Raw genomic sequence first — 22,167 nt, 5'->3', positions numbered from 1 at the left:
TATGATATGGCCAATGACGTGATGTGATATATTGGATGTATGAGATGATCATCCTGTAATAGTTAATATCGACTTGCACGTCGATGCTACGGCAACTATGTTGGGGAACGTCGCATGGGAAACAAAAAATTTCCTACGCGCACGAAGACCTATCATGGTGATGTCCATCTACGAGAGGGGATGTGTGATCTATGTACCCTTGTAGACCGTACACGCAGAAGCGTTAGTGAACGCGGTTGATGTAGTGGAACGTCCTCACGTCCCTCGATCCGCCCCGCGAACTATCCCACGATCAGTCCCACGATCTAGTGCCGAACGGACGGCGCCTCCGCGTTCAGCACACGTACAGCTCGACGATGATCTCGGCCTTCTTGATCCAGCAAGAGAGACGAAGAGGTAGAAGAGTTCTCCGGCAGTGTGACGGTGCTCCGGAGGTTGGTGATGATCTCGTCTCAGCAGGGCTCCGCCCGAGCTCCGCAGAAACGCGATCTAGAGGTAAAACCGTGGAGATATGTGGTCGGGCTGCCGTGGCAAAGTTGTCTGAAATCAGCCCTAAAACCCCACTATATATAGGAGGGAGAGGGGGGAGCCTTGCCTTGGGGTCCAAGAACCCCAAGGGGTCGGCTGAGCCAAGGGGGGAAGGTCTCCCCCCCCCCAAACCGAGTCCTACTTGGTTTGGAAGGTGGAGTCCTTCTTCCCTTTCCCACCTCCTCCCTTTTTTTTCTCTTTGATTTTCTTCCCAATGCGCATAGTCCCCTTTTGGGCTGTTCCACCAGCCCACTAAGGGCTGGTGCGGCACCCCCAATACCTATGGGCTTCCCCGGGGTGGGTGCCCCCCCCGGTGAACTCCCGGAACCCATTCGTCATTCCCGGTACATCCCCGGTAACTCCGAAAACCTTCCGGTAATCAAATGAGGTCATCCTATATATCAATCTTCGTTTCCGGGCCATTCCGGAAACCCTCGTGACGTCCGTGATCTCATGCGGGACTCCGAACAACATTCGGTAACCAACCATATAACTCAAATACGCATAAAACAACGTCGAACCTTAAGTGTGCAGACCCTGCGGGTTCGAGAACTATGTAGACATGACCCAAGAGACTCCTCGGTCAATATCCAATAGCGGGACCTGGATGCCCATATTGGATCCTACATATTCTACGAAGATCTTATCGTTTGAACCTCAGTGCCAAGGATTCATATAATCCCGTATGTCATTCCCTTTGTCCTTCGGTATGTTACTTGCCCGAGATTCGATCGTCAGTATCCGCATACCTATTTCAATCTCGTTTACCGGCAAGTCTCTTTACTCGTTCCGTAATACAAGATCCCGCAACTTACACTAAGTCACATTGCTTGCAAGGCTTGTGTGTGATGTTGTATTACCGAGTGGGCCCCGAGATACCTCTCCGTCACACGGAGTGACAAATCCCAGTCTTGATCCATACTAACTCAACGAACACCTTCGGAGATACCTGTAAAGCATCTTTATAGTCACCCAGTTACATTGCGACGTTTGATACACACAAAGTATTCCTCCGGTGTTAGTGATTTATATGATCTCATGGTCATAGGAACAAATACTTGACACGCAGAAAACAGTAGCAATAAAATGACACGATCAACATGCTACGTCTATTAGTTTTGGTCTAGTCCATCACGTGATTCTCCTAATGACGTGATCCAGTTATCAAGCAACAACACCTTGTTCATAATCAAAAGACACTGACTATCGTTGATCAACTGGCTAGCCAACTAGAGGCTTGCTAGGAACAATGTTTTGTCTATGTATCCACACATGTATATAAGTCTTCATTCAATACAATTATAGCATGGATAATAAACGATTATCTTGATACAGGAATTATAATAATAACTATATTTATTATTGCCTCTAGGGCATAATTCCAACAAACCGGCAGGAGCCATAGGGTTGTCTTTAAACTAACGTTTGTGTTTGCAGATGTGTTTACTATATTGCTAGGATGTAGCTTTAGTAGTAATAGCATAAGTAGCACGACAACCTCGATGGCGACACGTTGATGGAGATCATGAAGATGGAGATCATGGTGTGGCGCCGATGACAAGAAGATCGTGCCGGTGCTTTGGTGATGGAGATCAAGAAGCACAAGATGATGGCCATATCATGTCACTTATGATTTGCATGTGATGTTAATCCTTTTATGCACCTTATTTTTCTTAGAACGACGGTAGCATTATAAGGTGATCTCTCACTAAAATTTCAAGATGAAATTGTGTTCTCCCCGACTGTGCACCGTTGCTACAGTTCGTCGTTTCGAGACACCACGTGATGATCAGATGTGATAGACTCAACGTTCACATACAGCGGGTGCAAAACAGTTGCACACGCCGAACACTCGGGTTAAGCTTGACGGGCCTAGCATGTGCAGACATGGCATCGGGACACATGAGACCAAAAGGTCGAGCATGAATCGTATAGTTGATATGATTAGCATAGAGATGCTTACCACTGAAACTATTCTCAACTCACGTGATGATCGGACTTGAGTTAGTGAATTTGGATCATGTACCACTCGAATGACTAGAGAGATGTACTTTTTGAGTGGGAGTTTAGCAAGTAATTTGATTAGTTAAACTCGAATTATCTTGAACATAGTCTAAGTCTACTTTGAAAATATTTGTGTTGTAGATCAATGGCTCACGCGACAGTCACCCTGAATTTTAATACGTTCCTAGAGAAAGCTAAGTTGAAAAATGATGGAAGCAACTTTGTAGACTGGTCTCATAATCTTAAGTTGCTTGTGCAAGCTGGGAAGAAGGATTATGTCCTTAATGTTGCGGTAGGAGATGAACCACCCACCGCGGCTGACGAGGATGTTAAGAACGCTTGATTAGCACGCAAAGAGGACTACTCAGTAGTTTAATGTGCAGTCTTGTATGGCTTAGAGCCGGGACTTCAACGTCGCTTTGAGCGTCATGGAGCATTTGAGATGTTCCAGGAGTTGAAATTTATCTTTCAGAAGAACGCCCGGATCGAGAGGTATGAGACCTCCGATAAATTCTATGCTTGCAAGATGGAGGAGAATTCGTCTGTCAGTGAACACGTGCTCAAAATGTCTGGGTACTCAAACCGTCTAGCTGAGCTGGGGATTGAACTCTCGCAAGAGGCTATCACTGACAGAATTCTTCAATCACTGCCACCAAGCTACAAGATCTTTGTGTTGAACTATAACATGCAAGGGATGAACAAGTCACCTGGCGAGTTATTCGCGATGCTGAAAGTTGCAGAGTCAAAACTCCATAAAGAGCATCAAGTGTTGATGGTGAATAAGACCACTAGTTTCAAGAGAAATGGCAAAGGAAAGGAGGTAATTCAAAGAAGAGCGGCAAGCCTGTTGCCAATCCGACAAAGAAACCGACATTACTCGTACGCTTACAGGAGACTGGTTTCATCGCTACGAGTAACCCCGTTGCTCAAAGATGAATGGCAAGTGTCGGTTTCTCCAACTTTAGTTGAATCGGATTTGACCGAGGAGATCCTTGGATGAGGTTAAATAGCAACTCATATATCTCCGTTGTGGTGTTTGCGTAAGTAAGATGCGATCCTACTAGATACCCGTGGTCACCACGTAAAACATGCAACAACAAAATTAGAGGACGTCTAACTTGTTTTTGTAGGGTATGCTTGTGATGTGATATGGCCAATGATGTGATGTGATATATTGGATGTATGAGATGATCATGTTGTAATAGATAATATCGACTTGCACGTCGATGGTACGGCAACCGGCAGGAGCCATAGGGTTGTCTTTATACTAACGTTTGTGCTTGCAGATGCATTTACTATTTTGCTAGGATGTAGCTTTAGTAGTAATAGCATGAGTAGCACGACAACCCCGATGGTGACGCGTTGATGGAGATCATGGTGTGGCACCGGTGACAAGAAGATCGTGCCGGTGCTTTGGTGATGGAGGTCAAGAAGCACGTGATGATGGCCATATCATGTCACTTATGAATTGCATGTGATGTTAATCCTTTTATGCACCTTATTTTGCTTAGAACGACGGTAGCATTATGAGGTGATCTCTCACTATAATTTCAAGACGAAATTGTGTTCTCCCCGACTGTGCACCGTTGCTACAGTTCATCGTTTCGAGACACCACGTGATGATCGGGTGTGATAGACTCAACGTTCACATACAACAGGTGCAAAACAGTTGCGCACGCAGAACACTCTGGTTAAGCTTGACGAGCCTATCATGTGCAGACATGGCCTCGGAACACATGAGACCGAAAGGTCGATCATGAATCATATAGGTGATATGATTAGCATAGGGATGCTTACCACTGAAACTATACTCAACTCACGTGATGATCGGACTTGAGCTAGTGTAAGTGGATCATGAACCACTCAAATGACTAGAGAGATGTACTTTTTGAGTGGGAGTTTAGCGTATAATTTTGATTAAGTTAAACTCTAATTGTCTTGAACATAGTCTAAGTCCACTTTGAATATATTTGTGTTATAGATCATGGCTCACGTGACAGTCACCCTGAATTTTAATACGTTCCTAGAGAAAGCTAAGTTGAAAGATGATGGAAGCAACTTTGTAGACTGGGCTCGTAATCTTAAGCTAATCTTACAAGTTGCAAAGAAGGACTATGTCCTTAATGCTGCGCTAGGAGATGAACCACCCGCTACGGCTGATCAGGATGTTAAGAATTCTTGGTTAGCACGTAAGGAGGACTACTCAGTAGTTCAATGTGCAGTCTTGTATGGCTTAGAACCGGGACTTCAACGTCGCTTTGAGCGTCATGGAGCATTTGAGATGTTCTAGGAGTTGAAGTTTATCTTTCAGAAGAACGCCCGGATCGAGAGGTATGAGACCTCCGATAAATTCTATGCTTGCTAGATGGAGGAAAACTCGTCTGTCAGTGAACATGTGCTCAAAATGTCTGGGTACTCAAACCGTCTAGCTGAGCTGGGGATTGAACTAACGCAAGAGGCTATCACTGACAGAATCCTTCAATCACTGCCGCCAAGCTATAAAGGCCTTGTGTTGAACTACAACATGCAAGGGATGAACAAGTCTCCCGGCGAGTTGTTTGCGATGCTGAAAGTCGCAGAGTCTGAACTCCGTAAAGAGCATCAAGTGTTGATGGTGAATAAGACCACTAGTTTCAAGAGAAACGGCAAAGGCGAGAAGGGTAATTCAAAGAAGAGCGGCAAGCCTGTTGCCAATCCGACGAAGAAACCCAAAGCTGGACCTAAGCCTGAAACGGAGTGTTATTATTGCAAGGGTCTGGGTCACTGGAAGCGCAACTGCCCCAAGTATCTGGCTGATAAGAAGGCGAGCAAGGAAAAATCAGGTATATTCGATATACATGTTATTGATGTGTACTTAACCAGCTCTCGTAGTAGTGTCTGGGTATTCGATACCGGTTCTGTTGCTCATATTTGCAACTCGAAACAGGAACTGCGGAATAAGCGAAGGCTGGCGAAGGATGAAGTGACGACGCGCGTGGGAAATGGTTCCAAGGTTGATGCAATCGCCGTCGGCACAGTTTCACTTCAGTTACCATCAGGATTAGTTATGAACTTAAATAATTGTTATTTAGTGCCTGCGTTAAGCATGAACATTATATCTAGATCTTGTTTATTGCGAGACGTTACTCGTTTAAGTCAGAGAATAATGGTTGTTCTATTTCTATGAGTAATATCTTTTATGGTCATGCACCCAATGTGAGAGGATTGTTCATATTGAATCTTGATAGCGATGATACACATATACATAACATTGAGACCAAAAGAGTTAGAGTTAACAATGATAACACCATGTTTTTATGGCACTGCCGCTTAAGTCATATTGGTGTAAAGCGCATGAAGAAACTCTATACCGATGGACTTTTGGAGTCACTTGACTTTGATTCACTTGACACGTGCGAACCATGCCTCATGGGAAAGATGATTAAGACTCCGTTCTCCGGAACAATGGAGCGTGCAAATGACTTGTTGGAAATCATACATACCTATGTGTGCGGTCTGATGCGTGTGGAGGCGCGCGGCGGATACCGTTGTTTTCTCACCTTCATTGACGATTTAAGTAGATATGGTTATGTCTACTTGATGAAGCACAAGTGTGAAACGTTTGAGAAGTTCAAGCAATTTCAGAGTGAAGTTGAAAATCATCGTAACAAGAAGATCAAGTTCCTACGGTCTGGTCGTGTGGGTGAATATCTGAGTTTCGAGTTTGGTGCTCACTTAAGACAATGTGGAATTGTTTCACAATTGACATCGCCTGGAACACCACATCGTAATGGTGTGTCCGAACGTCGTAATCGTACTTTATTAGAGATGGTGCAATCTATGATGTCTCTTACCGATTTGTCGTTATCGTTTTGGGGTTATGCATTAGAGACAGTTGCATTCACTTTAAATAGGGCACCATCAAAATCCATTGAGACGACACCATACTAACTGTGGTATGGCAAAAGACCAAAACTGTCGTTTCTTAAAGTTTGGGTATGTGATGCTTATGTCAAAAATCTTCAGCTTGAAAAGTTGGAACCCAAAGCGGAAAAGTGCGTCTTCATAGGTTACCCAAAATAGATAGTTGGGTATACCTTCTATCTCAAATCCGAGGGCAAATTGTTTGTTGCTAAAAACAGAGCTTTTCTTGAGAAGGAGTTTCTCTCGAAAGAATTGAGTGGGAAGAAGATAGAATTTGATGAGGTTGCCGAACCTCTAATTCATCTAGATGGTGGCGCAGGGCAAGGGGAAACCCATGTTGCTGCGACGTCGGTTGAGGAGGAAGTTTATGATGATGATCATGAAAATTTTGGATCAAGTTGCTATTGGACCTCGCAGGTCGACAAGATCACATACTGCTCCTGAGTGGTATGGTAATCCTGTCTTAACAATTATGTTGTTGGACAACAATGAACCTGTGAATTATGAAGAAGCAATGGTGGGCCCGGATTCCAACAAATGGCTGGAGGCCATGAAGTCCGAGATAGGATCCATGTACGAGAACAAAGTCTGGAGTTTGGAAGTACTACCAGAAGGTCGCAAGGCTATTCAGAACAAATGGATCTATAAGAAGAAGACAGACACACACGGTAATGTGACCGTTTATAAAGCTCGACTTGTGGCAAAGGATTTTTCACAAGTTCAAGGAGTTTACTACGATGAGACTTTCTCACCGGTAGCGATGCTTAAGTCCGTCCGAATCATGTTAGCAATAGTTGCCTTTTACGATTATGAAATCTGGCAGATGGATGTCAAAACGACATTCCTTAACGGTTTTCTTAAGGAAGAGTTGTATATGATGCAACCGGAAGGTTTTGTCGATCCAAAGAATGCTAACAAAGTATGCAAGCTCCAGCGATCCATTTATGGGCTGGTGCAAGCATCTCGGAGTTGGAATAAGTGCTTTGATGAGGTGATCAAAGCATTTGGGTTTATACAAGTGGTTGGAGAATGTCGTATTTACAAGAAAGTGAGTGGGAGCTCTGTGGCATTTCTAATATTATATGTGGATGACATATTGCTGATTGGAAACAACGTGGATCTTTTGGAGAGCATAAAGGATTACTTGAATAAAAGTTTCTCTATGAAGGACCTAGGAAAAGCTGCTTACATTCTAGGCATTAAGATCTACTCCCTCCGTTTCTAAATATAAGTCTTTTAAGATATTTCACTAGGAGTCTATATACGGAACAAAATTAGTGAATCTACATTCTAAAGTATGTCTATATACATCCGTATGTAGTCCACTAGTGAAACCTCTTTAAAGACGTATATTTAGAAACGAAGGGAGTATAGGGATAGATCGAGACGCCTGATAGGACTTTCACAAAGCACATACCTTGATAAAGTTTTGAAGAAGTTCAAAATGGATCAGTCCAAGAAAGGGTTCTTGCCAGTATTACAAGGTATAAAATTGAGTAAGACTCAAGTGCCGAGCAACTGCGGAAGATAGAGAACAAATGAGTTCCGTCCCCTACGCTTCAGCCGTAGGTTCTATCATGTATGCAATGATGTGCACTAGACCAGACGTCAGCTTGGCCATAAGTATGACATGCAGGTTTCAGAGTAATCCAGGAGTGGATCATTAGACGGCGGTCAATAATATTCTGGAGTACCTGAAAAGGACTAAGGAAATGTTTCTCGTTTATGGAGGTGACAAAGAGCTCGTCGTAAAAGGTTACGTCGATGCAAGTTTTGACACCGATCCGGATGACTCTAAGTCACAAACCGGATACGTATTTATTCTTAATGGGGGTGTGGTAAGCTGGTGCAGTTCCAAGCAAAGCATCGTAGAAGATTCTACATGTGAAGCGGAGTACATGGCTGCCTCGGAGGCAGCAAAGGAGGGTGTCTCGATGAAGCAGTTCATGACAGATCTTGGAGTTGTGCCGAGCGCACTAGATCCATTAACTGTGTTATGTGAGAACACTGGTGCCATTGCCTTAGCAAAGGAACCAAGGTTTCACAAGAAGACCAGACACATCAAACGATGCTTCAACCTCATCCGCGACTACGTCGAAGGAGAGGATGTGAATGTTTGCAAAGTGCACACGGATCTGAATGTAGCAGACCCACTTACTAAACCTCTTCCACGGGCAAAACATGATCAACACCAGAACTGTATGGGTGTTTGATTTATTACAATGTAAGTCGCATGGCGATGTGAGGCCTAGATTATTGACTCTAGTGCAAGTGGGAGACTGTTGGAAATATGCCCTAGAGGCAATGATAAATAGTTATTATTATATTTCCTATTTAAAGATAATCATTTATTATCCATGCTATAATTGCATTGAATGAAAACATAGATACATGTGTGGATACATAGACAAAACATTGTCCCTAACAAGCCTCTAGTTGGCTAGCCAGTTGATCAATGATAGTCAAGGTTTTCTGACTATGTGCAAGTGTTGTCACTTGATAACTGGATCACATCATTAGGAGAATCATGTGATGAACTAGACCCAAACTATGAACGTAGCATATTGATCGTGTCGTTTTATTGCTATTGTTTTCTGCGTGTCAAGTATTTGTTCCTATGACCATGAGATCATATAACTCACTCAGGCTGGGCATTCGGTTTAAACCGAACTTTCTGTTAGCAAATTCCGGTTTTTTTCAAATTTCGGTTAATGCAAATGATAACCGAAAATAACATGTTATTTTTGGAAACCGAATGTTCGGTTAACCGAAACTTCGGTTCGGCATTCAGTTTACACCAAACATGCCAAAAAACTGGCACAACCACGTGTGTGACCAACCTGCGCTATAGCCTAGTCATTATATAGCCGAGCTCTCCTTCCCACCCATTGTAGCTAGGCGAGGTGGGACAAAACTAACGTACAGAAAATTTGTTGTTGGTCATGGGCACGTACGTGCACGTAACGTGGCCCACGAGAGTGACGTCCCTATCACGAACTCACACAGTCACACGCATGTTGGCTGCTTTTTCCTTAGAAAAATGTAAATGGCAAGTTGGTTGCTAGTGTCATGGGGCCCATGCGCAGGAATACTTCGCTTCTGTGACATGGGAGCACCAGAAGAAAATGCTTTGTTGGGATATTTGTTCATGCGTACAGAGACTCCTGATGTATGTTCGGTTTATCTTTTCGGTTAGTCATGATACACCGAACCGATTTAATCAAGTTTGGTTAGCATATGTAAAAACCGAAATTTCCTGTACAAACATTTAAAACCAAAAATTTGGTTTATTCGGTTTCGGCATCGGCTCAGTTTTTGGTTCGTCGGTTTTTATGCCCACCCCTATAACTCACTAGCACTTGAGGAATACCTTGTGTGTATCAGAGGTCACAACGTAACTGGGTACTATAAAGGTGCTCTACAGGTATCTCCGAAGGTGTCCGTTGAGTTAGTATGGATCAAGACTGGGATTTGTCACTCCGTGTGACGGAGAGGTATCTCGGGGCCCACTCGGTAGTACAACATCACACACAAGCCTTGCAAGAAATGTGACTAAGTGTAAGTCACGGGATCTTGTATTACGGAACTTGTAAAGAGATTTGCCGGTAACGAGATTGAAATAGGTATACGGATACCGACGATCAAATCTCGGGCAAGTAACATACCGAAGGACAAAGGGAATGACATACGAGATTATATGAATCCTTGACACTGAGGTTCAACCGATAAGATCTTTGGAGAATATGTAGGATCCAATATGGGCATCCAGGTCCCACTATAGGATATTGACCGAGTAGTACCTCGGGGCATGTCTACATAGTTCTCGAACCCGCAGGGTCTGCACACTTAAGGTTCGGCGATGTTTTAGTATAGTTGAGTTATATGTGTGGTTATCGAATGTTGTTCGGATTCCCGGATGAGATCAGGACGTCACGAGGGTTTCCGGAATGGTCCGAAAACAAAGATTGATATATAGGATGACTTCATTTGGTTACCGGAAGGTTTTCGGGCATTACTGGGATTGTACCGGGAGTGACGAATGGGTTCCGGAAGTTCACCGAGAGGGGGGCAACCCACCCGGGGGAAGCCCAATGGCCCTAGGGGTGGCGCACCAGCCCTTAGTGGGCTGGTGGGACAGCCCAAGAGGGCCTTGGCGCCGTAAGAAGAAAACCAAAGAAAAAAAGGGAGGTGGGAAGGAAGAGAAGGACTCCACTTTCCAATCCTAATTGGAGTAGTACTCCTCCTCTCCTCCTAGCCGGCGCACCCTTGAGGGTTTGGCCCTCAAGGCAAGCCTCCTTCCCCTCCCTCCTATATATAGTGGTGGTCTAGGGCTGATTTGAGACAACTTTTGCCACGTGCAACTCAGATCTAGACACCATAGTTTTACCTCTAGATCGTATTTCTGCGGAGCTCGGGCGGAGCCCTGCAGGAGTAGATCCTCACCACCACCGGAGCGCCATCACGCTACCAAAGAACTCATCTACTTCTCTATCTTGCTTGCTGGATCAAGAAGGCCAAGATCATCGTCGAGCTGTACATGTGCTGAATGCGGAGGTGCCGTCCGTTTGGCACTAGATTGGAACGGATCGTGGGACGGATCGCGGGACGGTTCGTGGGGCTGATCGAGGGACGTGAAGACATTCCACTACATCAACCGCATTTCTTAACGCTTCCTGTTGTGTGATCTACAAGGGTACGTAGATCCAAATCTCCTCTCGTAGATGGGCATCACCATGATAGGTCTTCGTGTGCGTAGGAATTTTTTTGTTTCCCATGCAACATTCCCCAACAGTGGCATCATGAGCTAGGTTCATGCGTAGATGTTATCTCGAGTAGAACACAAAGGTGCAACAAGGTAGCCCAATCCTTTTTATAGCAAAGGACACGCCTGAAAGTTTTCTTATATAAAACAAGCATTCTTAGGACACATGGGAATTTCTGTCTAGTCATGTTCATCATATTAAGTTGATTCGCACTTGCTACTTTGATGATTTGATATGTGGGTCGACCGGTGCTAAGGTGTTGTTCTTACTTGAACAAACAACCAACTTATGATTACCCCCTCTTGCAAGCATCTGCAACTACAAAAGAAGAATTAAGATAAATATAACCATAGCATGAAACATGTGGATCTAGATCGACCCCTTATGAAGCAACACATAAACTGGGGTTTAAGCTTCTGTCACTCTCGCAACCCATCATCTACTTGTTACTCCACATGACTTCCCTTAGGCCCATAACATGGTGAAGTGTTGTGTAGTGGACGTTCACATGGCACCACTCAGAGAAGTAATAACATATATATCATCAAAATATCGAACGAATATCAACTTTATATGATTACTTATAACAAGACTTCTCCCATGTCCTCGGGAATGATACTTACTACCCACACCTCATCAACATGTTCAAGATTAGAGGTGTAATAATAATAATTACGGATCTGAACATAATATCTTCTACCAAGTAATCCGATAAACATTAACTACAAGATCTAATCAACACAACAAGTAACCCATAGGTACCAATCTGAGGTTTTGAGACACAAATTGAATAAAAGAGATGAACTAGGGTTGGAGATGAGATGGTGTTGGTGAATAGGTTGATGAAGATTGGTCCTCCCATGAAGGAGGAGGCGTTGGTGATAACGATGGCTTCGGTTTCCCCTCCCAGAGGAAAGTTTCATTGGCAGAATCTCTCTACCGGAGAGGAAAAAGGCCTATGCCCGGGTTTCCACCTCGAGATGGCAGTGCTTCATCTCGAAAGATAACTTATGATTTTTTCCTAGGTTAAAACACACCATATAGGATAAGAGAGAGGCTCAGAGACCTGCAGGGGGCCCCACAAGCCATCAGGGTGCGGCCTCGGGGCGCCCTGTTGGCTTGTGGCCAGCAGGTGGCCCCCCATGGTATATTTTTGGCCCATAAAATCTTAAATATGCCATAAAAATTATCCTTGAATTTTCAGGTCATTTGGTGTCTGGTGATTTTTCTACCTTTTTCTCGGTTTTCACGTCCAGAATTCCAGTTTCCAGATATTTCGCTCTTCATGATGTACCTTGCATATTTGAGAGAGGAAGAGTATAAGAATCGTATGATAGTGGGGAATAATGGACAAGAATAACATGAATATCAATAAGAAATCATGATGCAAAATGGACGTATCAATTCCCCCAAGCTTGGACCTCGCTTGTCCTCATGGAAAGGCCGAGCTCGAGAATAATGACCACATGATTTGAGAGAGAGGAGTCTATAAAAAAACAATACGGACATGCGAGCATGAGGTATTTTTATCATACCAGCAAGTTTTACATCATATAGCTTCTTATAAATAAGTAACAATCTATTCACAAATGAAGGAGTATGAAGCATAAAATTTATTGAGAACCAACAGACAATGTCATTAGTCATTGGGATAATCATAGCTATCATGGTCGAGAGAAGAGTCTAAGTAAGAGCTTGTATTTCTAGCAAGTTCACATACTCAACTATAATGTAGCCTTCTATGATTGTTGACACACACATTGCATAATTTTGGAACTAGTGATTCTGTGGGACACATAGGAAGATGGGGCTCTATTATTCTTGCCACCCAACTTATTTACCTCAAGGATAATGTCAAAAGTAATGAATCATGATCACTCACATTCAACTGGATATATTTATGTGGGTATTTCCTTAACACATAATGCTTGCCACTAGAGAGTTCATAGGTAGGAACAAGGGAATATATTATTGACTCTTGCACGAAAATAAAATTTTGTAAGAATGTAAAAGATAGGCCCTTCGCAGAGGGAAGGAGAGGTTGTCATGAGCTTTTATTTGTTTGATATGTGCAATCTCTTAATGTAAAGGAACATCACTTTATATTTCCCCTTGTGATAGTGAACTTTATTATGCACTATGTCGCTTTTATTTCTTCACTATCACAAGATCATACAAAGCTTACTTTCCCTTACAATAAAAGATCTTACATGTTTATGGGCAATTTTTATTGTCTTCTGCACCAATGAAAACTTACTTGAAGGATCTTATTCAATCCATAGGTAGGTATGGTGGACTCTCATGGCAAGAAACTGGGTTTAAGGGTTATGGATGCACAAGTAGTATGTCCACTTAGTGCGATTTTTTGGAATAGCAAAAGATCCTAAGCAAGCATCACATGTTGAGGGATCCAATACCATATAACTTATATGCAAATGTAAACAATCATGATCATTATGTTGTCTTCCATGTCCAACATCGACACTTGAACATTATATAATATTTGATGGGAGCTCACGATCATAGAAGGTGTTCAAGATAGTATATTTATATGTAAATCTCCTCTTCTCTATCATACTTTTGCATAGATTATACCAATTACTAATGTTATGTTTGTTAGTTTCCAACACTTTTTTATTACTTATACCTCTTTTCTATGTGAAGTAATTACTTCTCATGGGATGATCATATGATCTTTTCTATTCTTTTTATTGCCAAGCTATGATGATGTGTGCATGAGAGCAAAGCACACAAACTCAACTAATCTTTATTATATAACACTCGTACTCGGTTACAAGGATAGATAGATCTCAAAGAAAAACACTAAGAAAAGCAAATATGAAATTCTAATTCACGAATGTGGGGACCCCGACTTACAAGTCGAGAATCGTCGTGCTCAGTGATCCCAGAGATCAATGCTCACCGAACACAGATACTGAATAAAGTGTCTTACATCCAAGTACCAATTATTACAATACGTGACCGAAGAGTCAAGTTCACAAGATAGGGCCTAAGGCCAAATCACACGAATACACTAATAGCGGAAAACAAAGGGGCTAAGCGGGTGCCTATGCCATCAAGCCTACACCGACAGGCATTCTGACTCGGAAGCGTCCTAGTTCGCAGGGGTGTCGCCGAAGACGTACTCATCTCCAAACTCCGGTCCTTCCATGTCTGGTCAATAACATAACCAGTGGCAAGCCAATGAGTACATTCAATGTACTCGCAAACAGCCCATGATATGAACAATGAAAGTGAAGGATAACAATATCATGCATTTCTAGTATAACTCATCGGGGTGGAATGATCATTTCTTATGCATCAATTTAAAGAATTACTCTTGAAGAACAGGTTACGGATACCAATATATCCATTGAGGGCTGAACCATCCGGATTCACCCTGTATGCCAAGTCACCAATCTTGGTCATAACATTGCTATCATAGCAACACTTTTCTCATCACCACACACACATACTCACGCTACTCACACTTGGTTTATGCGGAAATATCATGATGTAGTTTAAGCAGGATTACCCAACTGTCCTTGACCGTGGACACGACTATTCAAATAGTTTACACTCTGCAGAGGTAGTACGCTGGACCCACGAGATCCGGGAAACTTCTGTGTCATCCACGACTCGCGGTATATCACATATCCGAGGAAAGTACCCGATCAATGCATTTCCCCTGATGATACTAGACAAAGAGGTCCACTCGATTGGTACCCAGCCCACATGTCGTACGTCTTACGAGCACCAACTCTGGACCGTACCGACCATGCGGGGACCAACGGTGTGACTGGAACTCATAAAAATGGCATAGTCGTCCTACCCGGTACGACCCCATCACGAGAGTGACTACAATCACTCCCGCCACTAGTAATGTGGCTCTTTGCTAGCACCGTCCAGAGTAATTAACATAGCCCCGTCCCATAAGGGGTATCGTGGTTGTACTGGTAAGGTTGGGACGGTCGACACATCATAAATCTAATCCCATTTCCGAAACCTTACTCACACAAATACCGGGTGCATCACTTCACCAAAAGTGACCACCTAACTCATCATCACTCTCGGGCATTAGTGGCACCCGACGGGGTTTTCATAAACTCTTTCTTTATGATAACAACATGCTCATGATAGTACTACTGCTACTAATACTTGTGAACATGGTATTAGCATGACCCTAAGGAGTAGAGTCAAGCTTAATGCATGTGCTCCGGAGGAGCCTTCGGTAAAATCACATCAAATGATTCCGGCACTTATGATCGTATGCAATGGGAATACTTGCTATTATAACATGCAAAGTAACATGTGCTCAGTCATGGTCAAAGGGTGCTTGCCTTGGTCAGCTAAGTATCCGGGGTCTTCAAGGTCTTCCGCTCCGATTCCCTCGTCACACGGGTTTTCTATCGTCGATAAAACCACAAATAAGAAATAGCTCACACAGAAACAGTCCACAAAGTTATTTTAAAAATGTCCCCAATTTTTGATAAATCTAAGATATCATTTTAAAAATACTTGCCTAAATTTTTCTTGACGGAATATTTTTGAAATCAACCAAGCAGAAGCAAAACTATTCCATTTTAATCCTTTTTAATATTGCAAAAGAGATTTGTTTCTGGAAAAATTCATCTAAGCATATCATTAAATACTACACATTTTTAGAAAAATAACAGTGGAAGAATTATATTTTTACACTGGTTAAATGTTTTTATAAAAATCTTAGAAATCCAGGTTTTAAAATAAAAGAAAAACACAGGCCAACTCCTGGCCTCGCTCGGCCCAGAGCTGGGCGGGCCCATGGCCAGCCGACGGCCTACCCAGACGCGCGCGCCATCAGGTTTGAACCTGACGCGCGGGGCCGTGCGGTCAGTGACCGAGGCCAGCGCGGGGGAGGAGGCTGGGCCACCAACAGGTGGGGCACATCTGTCGGGGTCGTCTCCTACCTCCAGCCATAGAGGAGGAGGAGGACGCCGACGTGGCTGCCGACGTGCTCAAGCACAAATGAGCACGGGAATGGGTTCGCCCGACCGACGCCTACCTGTTGGTGGTCGAAAGAACGACGGGGAGGCAGGGGTTCGCTGGCGATGGGGAGGCCGTGGCGGAGGGGTTTCGGGAAGTGGTCTAGGAGGTGGCTAGAGACACGGAAAAACTCGGGCGAGTTGGGGGGAAAGCTTCCTAGGGTCAAGGGGGTCAGTTTGGTGGGTCAAGGGGCGCAGGAGCCGTCGTGTAACCGGATATCGACCGGAGCTCCGAGGTGGAGGGGCCTCGGTAAATCTCGAGCACCGGGGCTCTGCTGGGTTGCTGGGGTGGCTAGGGAGGTGCTAGTGGATGCGGCGAAGCTATCTGAGGGGTGGTTGAGCGAGGGGGAGGGCTATTTATAGGCCCGCGACGGTGAGCAGACTCGGGTGCGCCGGTGACTCACCGTGGTGCGCATGGGGGTGCAGAGAGACGTTGGGGTTGAAACCACGGTCTCAGGACGTGGTATTGGACTGCCCGAACCGTCTGCTGCAGAGAGAGAGAGAGAGAGAGAGAGAGAGAGAGAGAGAGAGAGGAGAGCTGCATTCGTGGCCGCGCAAGCTTGGCCGAATCTGGAGCGCGCGGGCACACGTCACACGAGATTTTGTGCGAGAGAGGAGGGGCCCTGAGGCTGGCCCGACGCAGAGGGGTTGTTGGGGAGGAGGTTGGACATCTCGGGGGAGTCTGGAACTAGCCGAGGGCATCGCCCCCACCTCGGAGACTCCCTGTAGCGCGCCGAGAGCACAGTTTTGGCATGCCACGGCATGCTGGTATGCTCTGGGGCACTTTGGACATGTCTAGCATGTCCTGGCACTTGCTGGGGGTGTGGCTAGCCGTTTGGTTTTAGTGGGAGCTTCGGCTGGTCAAAGGAGGCAAGAAATACTGGTGCTGTCAATCATGAACTGATGTCTAAATTGGGGTTTTTGGCCTTTCCACTTTGAACCAGTGAGGGGCCAGTTGACTGGGGTTAGCTACTGGTTCTGGCTACTTAATCTAAGAGTTTGAAGCAAAGGAGTTTGGTTTAGCTGTGGCTAAGGTGGTTTTTTCCTCTCTGTCAGAAGGTGTTCGACAGTGGTCACAAGGGGTTGCACCCCACTAGTGGTGCTGAGACTTAACATGTTTGGTTTTGGGGATAAACCATGGAGTTCCACCAAATTTGAGCTCCAAAGGACAAGTTTAGCTTTGTAAACTTGAAATCACTCCAATATGACCATATTTGTTCCTTCCAAAGGGAGCGTGAGCAAACTAAGTCCCACAAATCCCATTTTTGGTGTAGAACCCTCATTTGAGGTATTAGGCACTCCTGCAAAGTTTTAGCCTCATTGGACACACTTTGCTATGTAGAGTTGCTCTAACTTGATTCTGGACAGACACGGTTTTTGGGTTATTTGGGGTCCTTATCCACCTTTGATCAAGGTGAAACTTTGTGTGGACACCAAACAAGGCTTAGGGACATCACTGGAATTTTCTAGGAATTTATTGAGAAATTTCCTTTGGAAATATTTCAAAATGCCAAAATAGACAGAAATAGTTTTTATAGTTTTAATCAATAAATATAATATAAAATGGGGTTTAAAATCCTATGTATGGAAAATATATGTCCTTCTAATCATCTCTAAATTTAATCAGATTTTTCCAAAGCAGAAAAGTATTTTTCCATGTTGGAATAGCAATTCTAACCTTAGAAATGGACAGGTTATTTAATTAGGAAAATACTCACAAAAATAATTATTTTTGTGGGTTTGAAATATAAATATAGGTAAAAATCAGATTACCAAATATGAGTAGAAGCACTGCTTGCTATCAAGGACATGTAGTGCAACTCAAGGTGGTTTTACTTTGGTTATCAGAGGTTTTTGACAATCAGAAAAAAATACCATAAAGGATTTTAGGGTTTTAAACCTCACATGATCAAACATACAAGCACACAATGTCAATCATGGCACTCACAACATTAGTTTTGAAAAAGTTTTAACAAGCTCAGAATTTTACAACACACACAGGTGATAGCAAAAACAGGGTGTGACAGACCTATCCCCCTAACAAGAATCTCGTTCCCGAGATTCCTAAGCTAAGTGCTAAAAAGGTCTGGAAACTCAGATCGGATATAGTCTTCACGCTCCCATGTAGCTTCGGCTTCGGTGTGGTTGCTCCATTGAACCTTGAAATACTTGATGGTGCGGCTACTAGTGCATCGCTCTGCTTCATCCAGTATGCGGATTGGCCTCTCGCGATAGGTGAGATCAGACTGAAGGTCAATGGCCTGGTGATCAATGTCCTTATAAGGATCAAAACGACTTGGCGTCTGAGACACTTCCGAAGCTATGACACGTGGAAAACGTTGTGCACACCCGAAAGTTCCGGAGGTAACTCCAACTGATAAGCGACCTCGCCACGCCTTGTCGTGATCTTGAATGGCCCAATGAACCTTGGAGCGAGTTTCCCCTTAACATGGAAACGCTTGGTTCCCTTGAGAGGTGTGACTTGGAGGTACACCAGATCTCCGGGAATGAACTCCACATTCCTGCGGCGAGAGTCCGCATAACTCTTTTGTCACGACTTGGCTGCCTTCAGATTTTCTTGGACTAGCTGCACCTTCTCTTCTGCCTGGTGCAAAACTTCTGGTCCGAAAATCAGCCCATCTCCGGTTTCTGACCAGTTGAGCGGGGTGCGGCATTTTCGTCCGTACAACACTTCGAACGGGGCCATCTGGAGACTAGACTGGTAGCTGTTGTTGTATGAAAACTCAGCGAACGGCAGACAGTCTTCCCATTTGGCTCCATGCGCTAGAACGCATGCACGAAGCATATCCTTGAGTATCTGATTCACCCTTTCTGTCTGTCCTCCTGTCTACGGGTGGAAGGCGGTGCTGAAATAGAGCTTGGTACCGAGGGCTTCCTGAAGTTTCCTCCAAAACCTTGAGGTGAACTGCGTGCCTCGGTTAGACACAATCTCCTTGGGAACTCCGTGAAGGCTTACTATGCGCTCGATATAGAGACTGGCCAACTTGTTCCCGTCATAAGTGGTGTTGACACAGATGAAATGGGCCACCTTGGTAAAATGGTCGACAACAACCCATATTGAGTTATGTCCCTTGCTAGACCTTGGTAGACCGGTAATGATATCCATCCCTACCTTGTCCCACTTCCACTCCGGCACCTGCAGAGGTTGTAGTAGTCATGCGGGTCGCTGATGCTCAGCCTTAACTTGCTGATACACATCACACCTGGCCACATACGACGCGATTTCCCTCTTCATGCCGTGCCACCAGAATCTTTCTCGGAGATCTTGATACATCTTGGTAACCCCAGGGTGAATGGAGTAGGGTGCATCATGAGCTTCCTGTCGGATGAGTTCCTTGAGCTCGGCCTTGTTGGGTACGCATAAACGTTTCCCAAACCACACCACCCCTTGATCATCCACCAAGAATCCTGGGGCCTTGCCTTCTGGAATCTTCTTCTTGATACCTTCGATACTCTTGTGACCCTTCTGGGCCTCCTTGATGTTGTCTTCCAGTGTTGGTTTGACTTCGAGATTATCGAGGAATCCTGGTTCCACCAGTTCTAGTCCGAAGTTCTCCAATTCTTCGTATAAGGCGGGCTGCCTTTCCTTAAGCATGACGTTTAAGGTGCTGGTCTTCCGACTCAAGGCATCAGCCACTACATTTGCCTTACCGGGGTGATATTGAATGCTGAGGTCGTAGTCTTTGATTAACTCCAACCATCTCCATTGCCTCATGTTCAATTCCCTTTGGGTGAAAATATACTTCAGACTCTTGTGGTCGGTGTATATTTCACATCGCTTCCCCAAAAGGTAATGTCGCCATGTCTTTAGGGCATGCACTACTGCTGCCAACTCGAGATCATGGGTGGCATAATTCTCCTCATGCGAGCGCAGTTGCCGTGACAAGTATGCCACGACCCTGCCATCCTGCATTAGAACCGCACCTAGCCCGGTCCTGGAGGCATCACAATATATCACGAACTCCGTGCTGATATATGGAGTGGCCAATACCGGGGCGGTGGTTAGCCTCTTCTTCAACTCTTGGAAGCTTGCCTCACATTCTGGCGTCCATTCGAACTTCTTGCCTTTCTTCAAGAGCTGAGTCATAGGTCGCGTGATGCAGGAGAATCCTTCTACGAACTTGCGGTAATACCCTGCGAGTCCGAGAAAACTCCTGACTTCCTTCACGTCGATTGGCGATTCCCATTTGGTTACCGTGGTAATATTAGAGGGATCAACTGCCAATCCACTTGTCGTCATGGTATGACCTAGGAATCCAACTTCGTTCAGCCAAAACTGGCACTTGCTGAACTTGGCATACAGTCGGTGCTCTCAAAGCTTTTCCAATACTAACCTAAAGTGTTGCTCATGCTCTTCTTCAGACTTGGAAAAGATTAATATGTCGTCGATGAATACGACAACAAACTTGTCCAAATATTCCATGAAGACCTTATTCATGAGGTACATGAAGTAAGCTGGGGCATTCGTCAATCCGAAGGACATGACAGTGCATTCGTACAGACCGTACCGGGTCACAAATGCCGTCTTCGGAATGTCTTCGGGTCGAATCTTTAGTTGGTAATATCCAGATCGAAGGTCGATCTTGGAGAATACCTTTGCTCCATTAAGCTGGTCGAACAAGTCTTCAATCTTGGGGAGTGGATACTTGTTCTTGATCGTGACATCATTGAGTGAACGGTAATCGACACATAGTCGGATTGTCCCATCCTTCTTGGACATGAAGAGAACACGCGATCCCCAAGGTGACGCACTTGGATGAATGAATCCTTTCCTGAGTTGCTCATGCAGTTGCTTCTTCAACTCCGCTAGCTCTTCGGATCCCATCCTGTAAGGCTTCTTATAGATAGGCCTTGATCCGGGCATGAGTTCGATGATGAACTCGATGTCTCGGTCAGGAGGCATCCCTGGTAGCTCATCAGGAAAGACATCCGGGTACTCACAGACTATCGGCACTCGGTCGTGTCCTTCCTCTGATAGGCTGTTAACTCGGGGCACTCGAGAAGGTACTGTCTCAGAGACATACTTGACTTTGACCCCTTGGTCACTTGTCATGGTAATGGCCCTATTAGCACAATCCAAGATACTCTGATGCTTGGCCAACCAGTCCATACCGAGGATTACTTCTAGGCCTTGCGACTTAAGCACAATGAGATCCACTGAGAAGCTCGTCCCATTGATAACTATCCCAACCTTTCTACACCCTAGGTTGGTTATCAAAACTTCTCCCGGGGTCTGAATTGCCATATGCCCATGAAGCAAGGTAGGTTCTAGTCCACACTTTTCCGCAAACTTTTGTGTAACAAAAGAATGCAAAGCACCACAATCAAACAATACTGTTGCTGGGGTAGAGTTGACGAGGAACGTACCAAGAATGCAGTCCGGGTCTTCCTGTGCTTCTTCCGCAGAAATATGATTAATCCGCCCCTTGCTATGATACTGCTGATTGCGGGGAGCCTGGTTCCTGCCTGGTGCTCCTTGGCCTGGATTTGGCGCATTGGGGCGCGGAACATCGGGTATCTTATTGGGGCACTGCCTGGAATAGTGCCCTGGTTGTCCACACCCGAAACAGGTAACTTGCGGTGGAAGATTGGTCTTGCTCCCACCGTTGTTTGGCGGTGTGCTTGCTGGCTTGTTGCTGACTTGCTGAGGTTGGTAATTCTGGAAAAATGTTGGGTGCTTGTACTGGTGCTGTTGATAGTTGGGTCTTGCTGGGGCTGACTGCCATGGTCGTGGTTTCGAGTTGATTGGCCCTCCACTACTTATTAGCTTGCGCTTACGGGTGTCGTCCATTGCACGACGCTTGTCTTCCAACATAAGAGCCTTATTAACCAGGTCACTGAAGGTCCGACATTCACAAACAGCCAGTTGATATTGAAGTGATTGCTGCAGTCCTTCCATAAAGCGCTCCACTTTGGCAGCCTCAGTA

This window comes from Hordeum vulgare, chromosome 6H (genome assembly GCF_904849725.1).
Source record: "Hordeum vulgare subsp. vulgare chromosome 6H, MorexV3_pseudomolecules_assembly, whole genome shotgun sequence".
Lineage (NCBI taxonomy): Eukaryota > Viridiplantae > Streptophyta > Magnoliopsida > Poales > Poaceae > Hordeum > Hordeum vulgare.
This window is presented reverse-complemented; position numbering follows the sequence as displayed.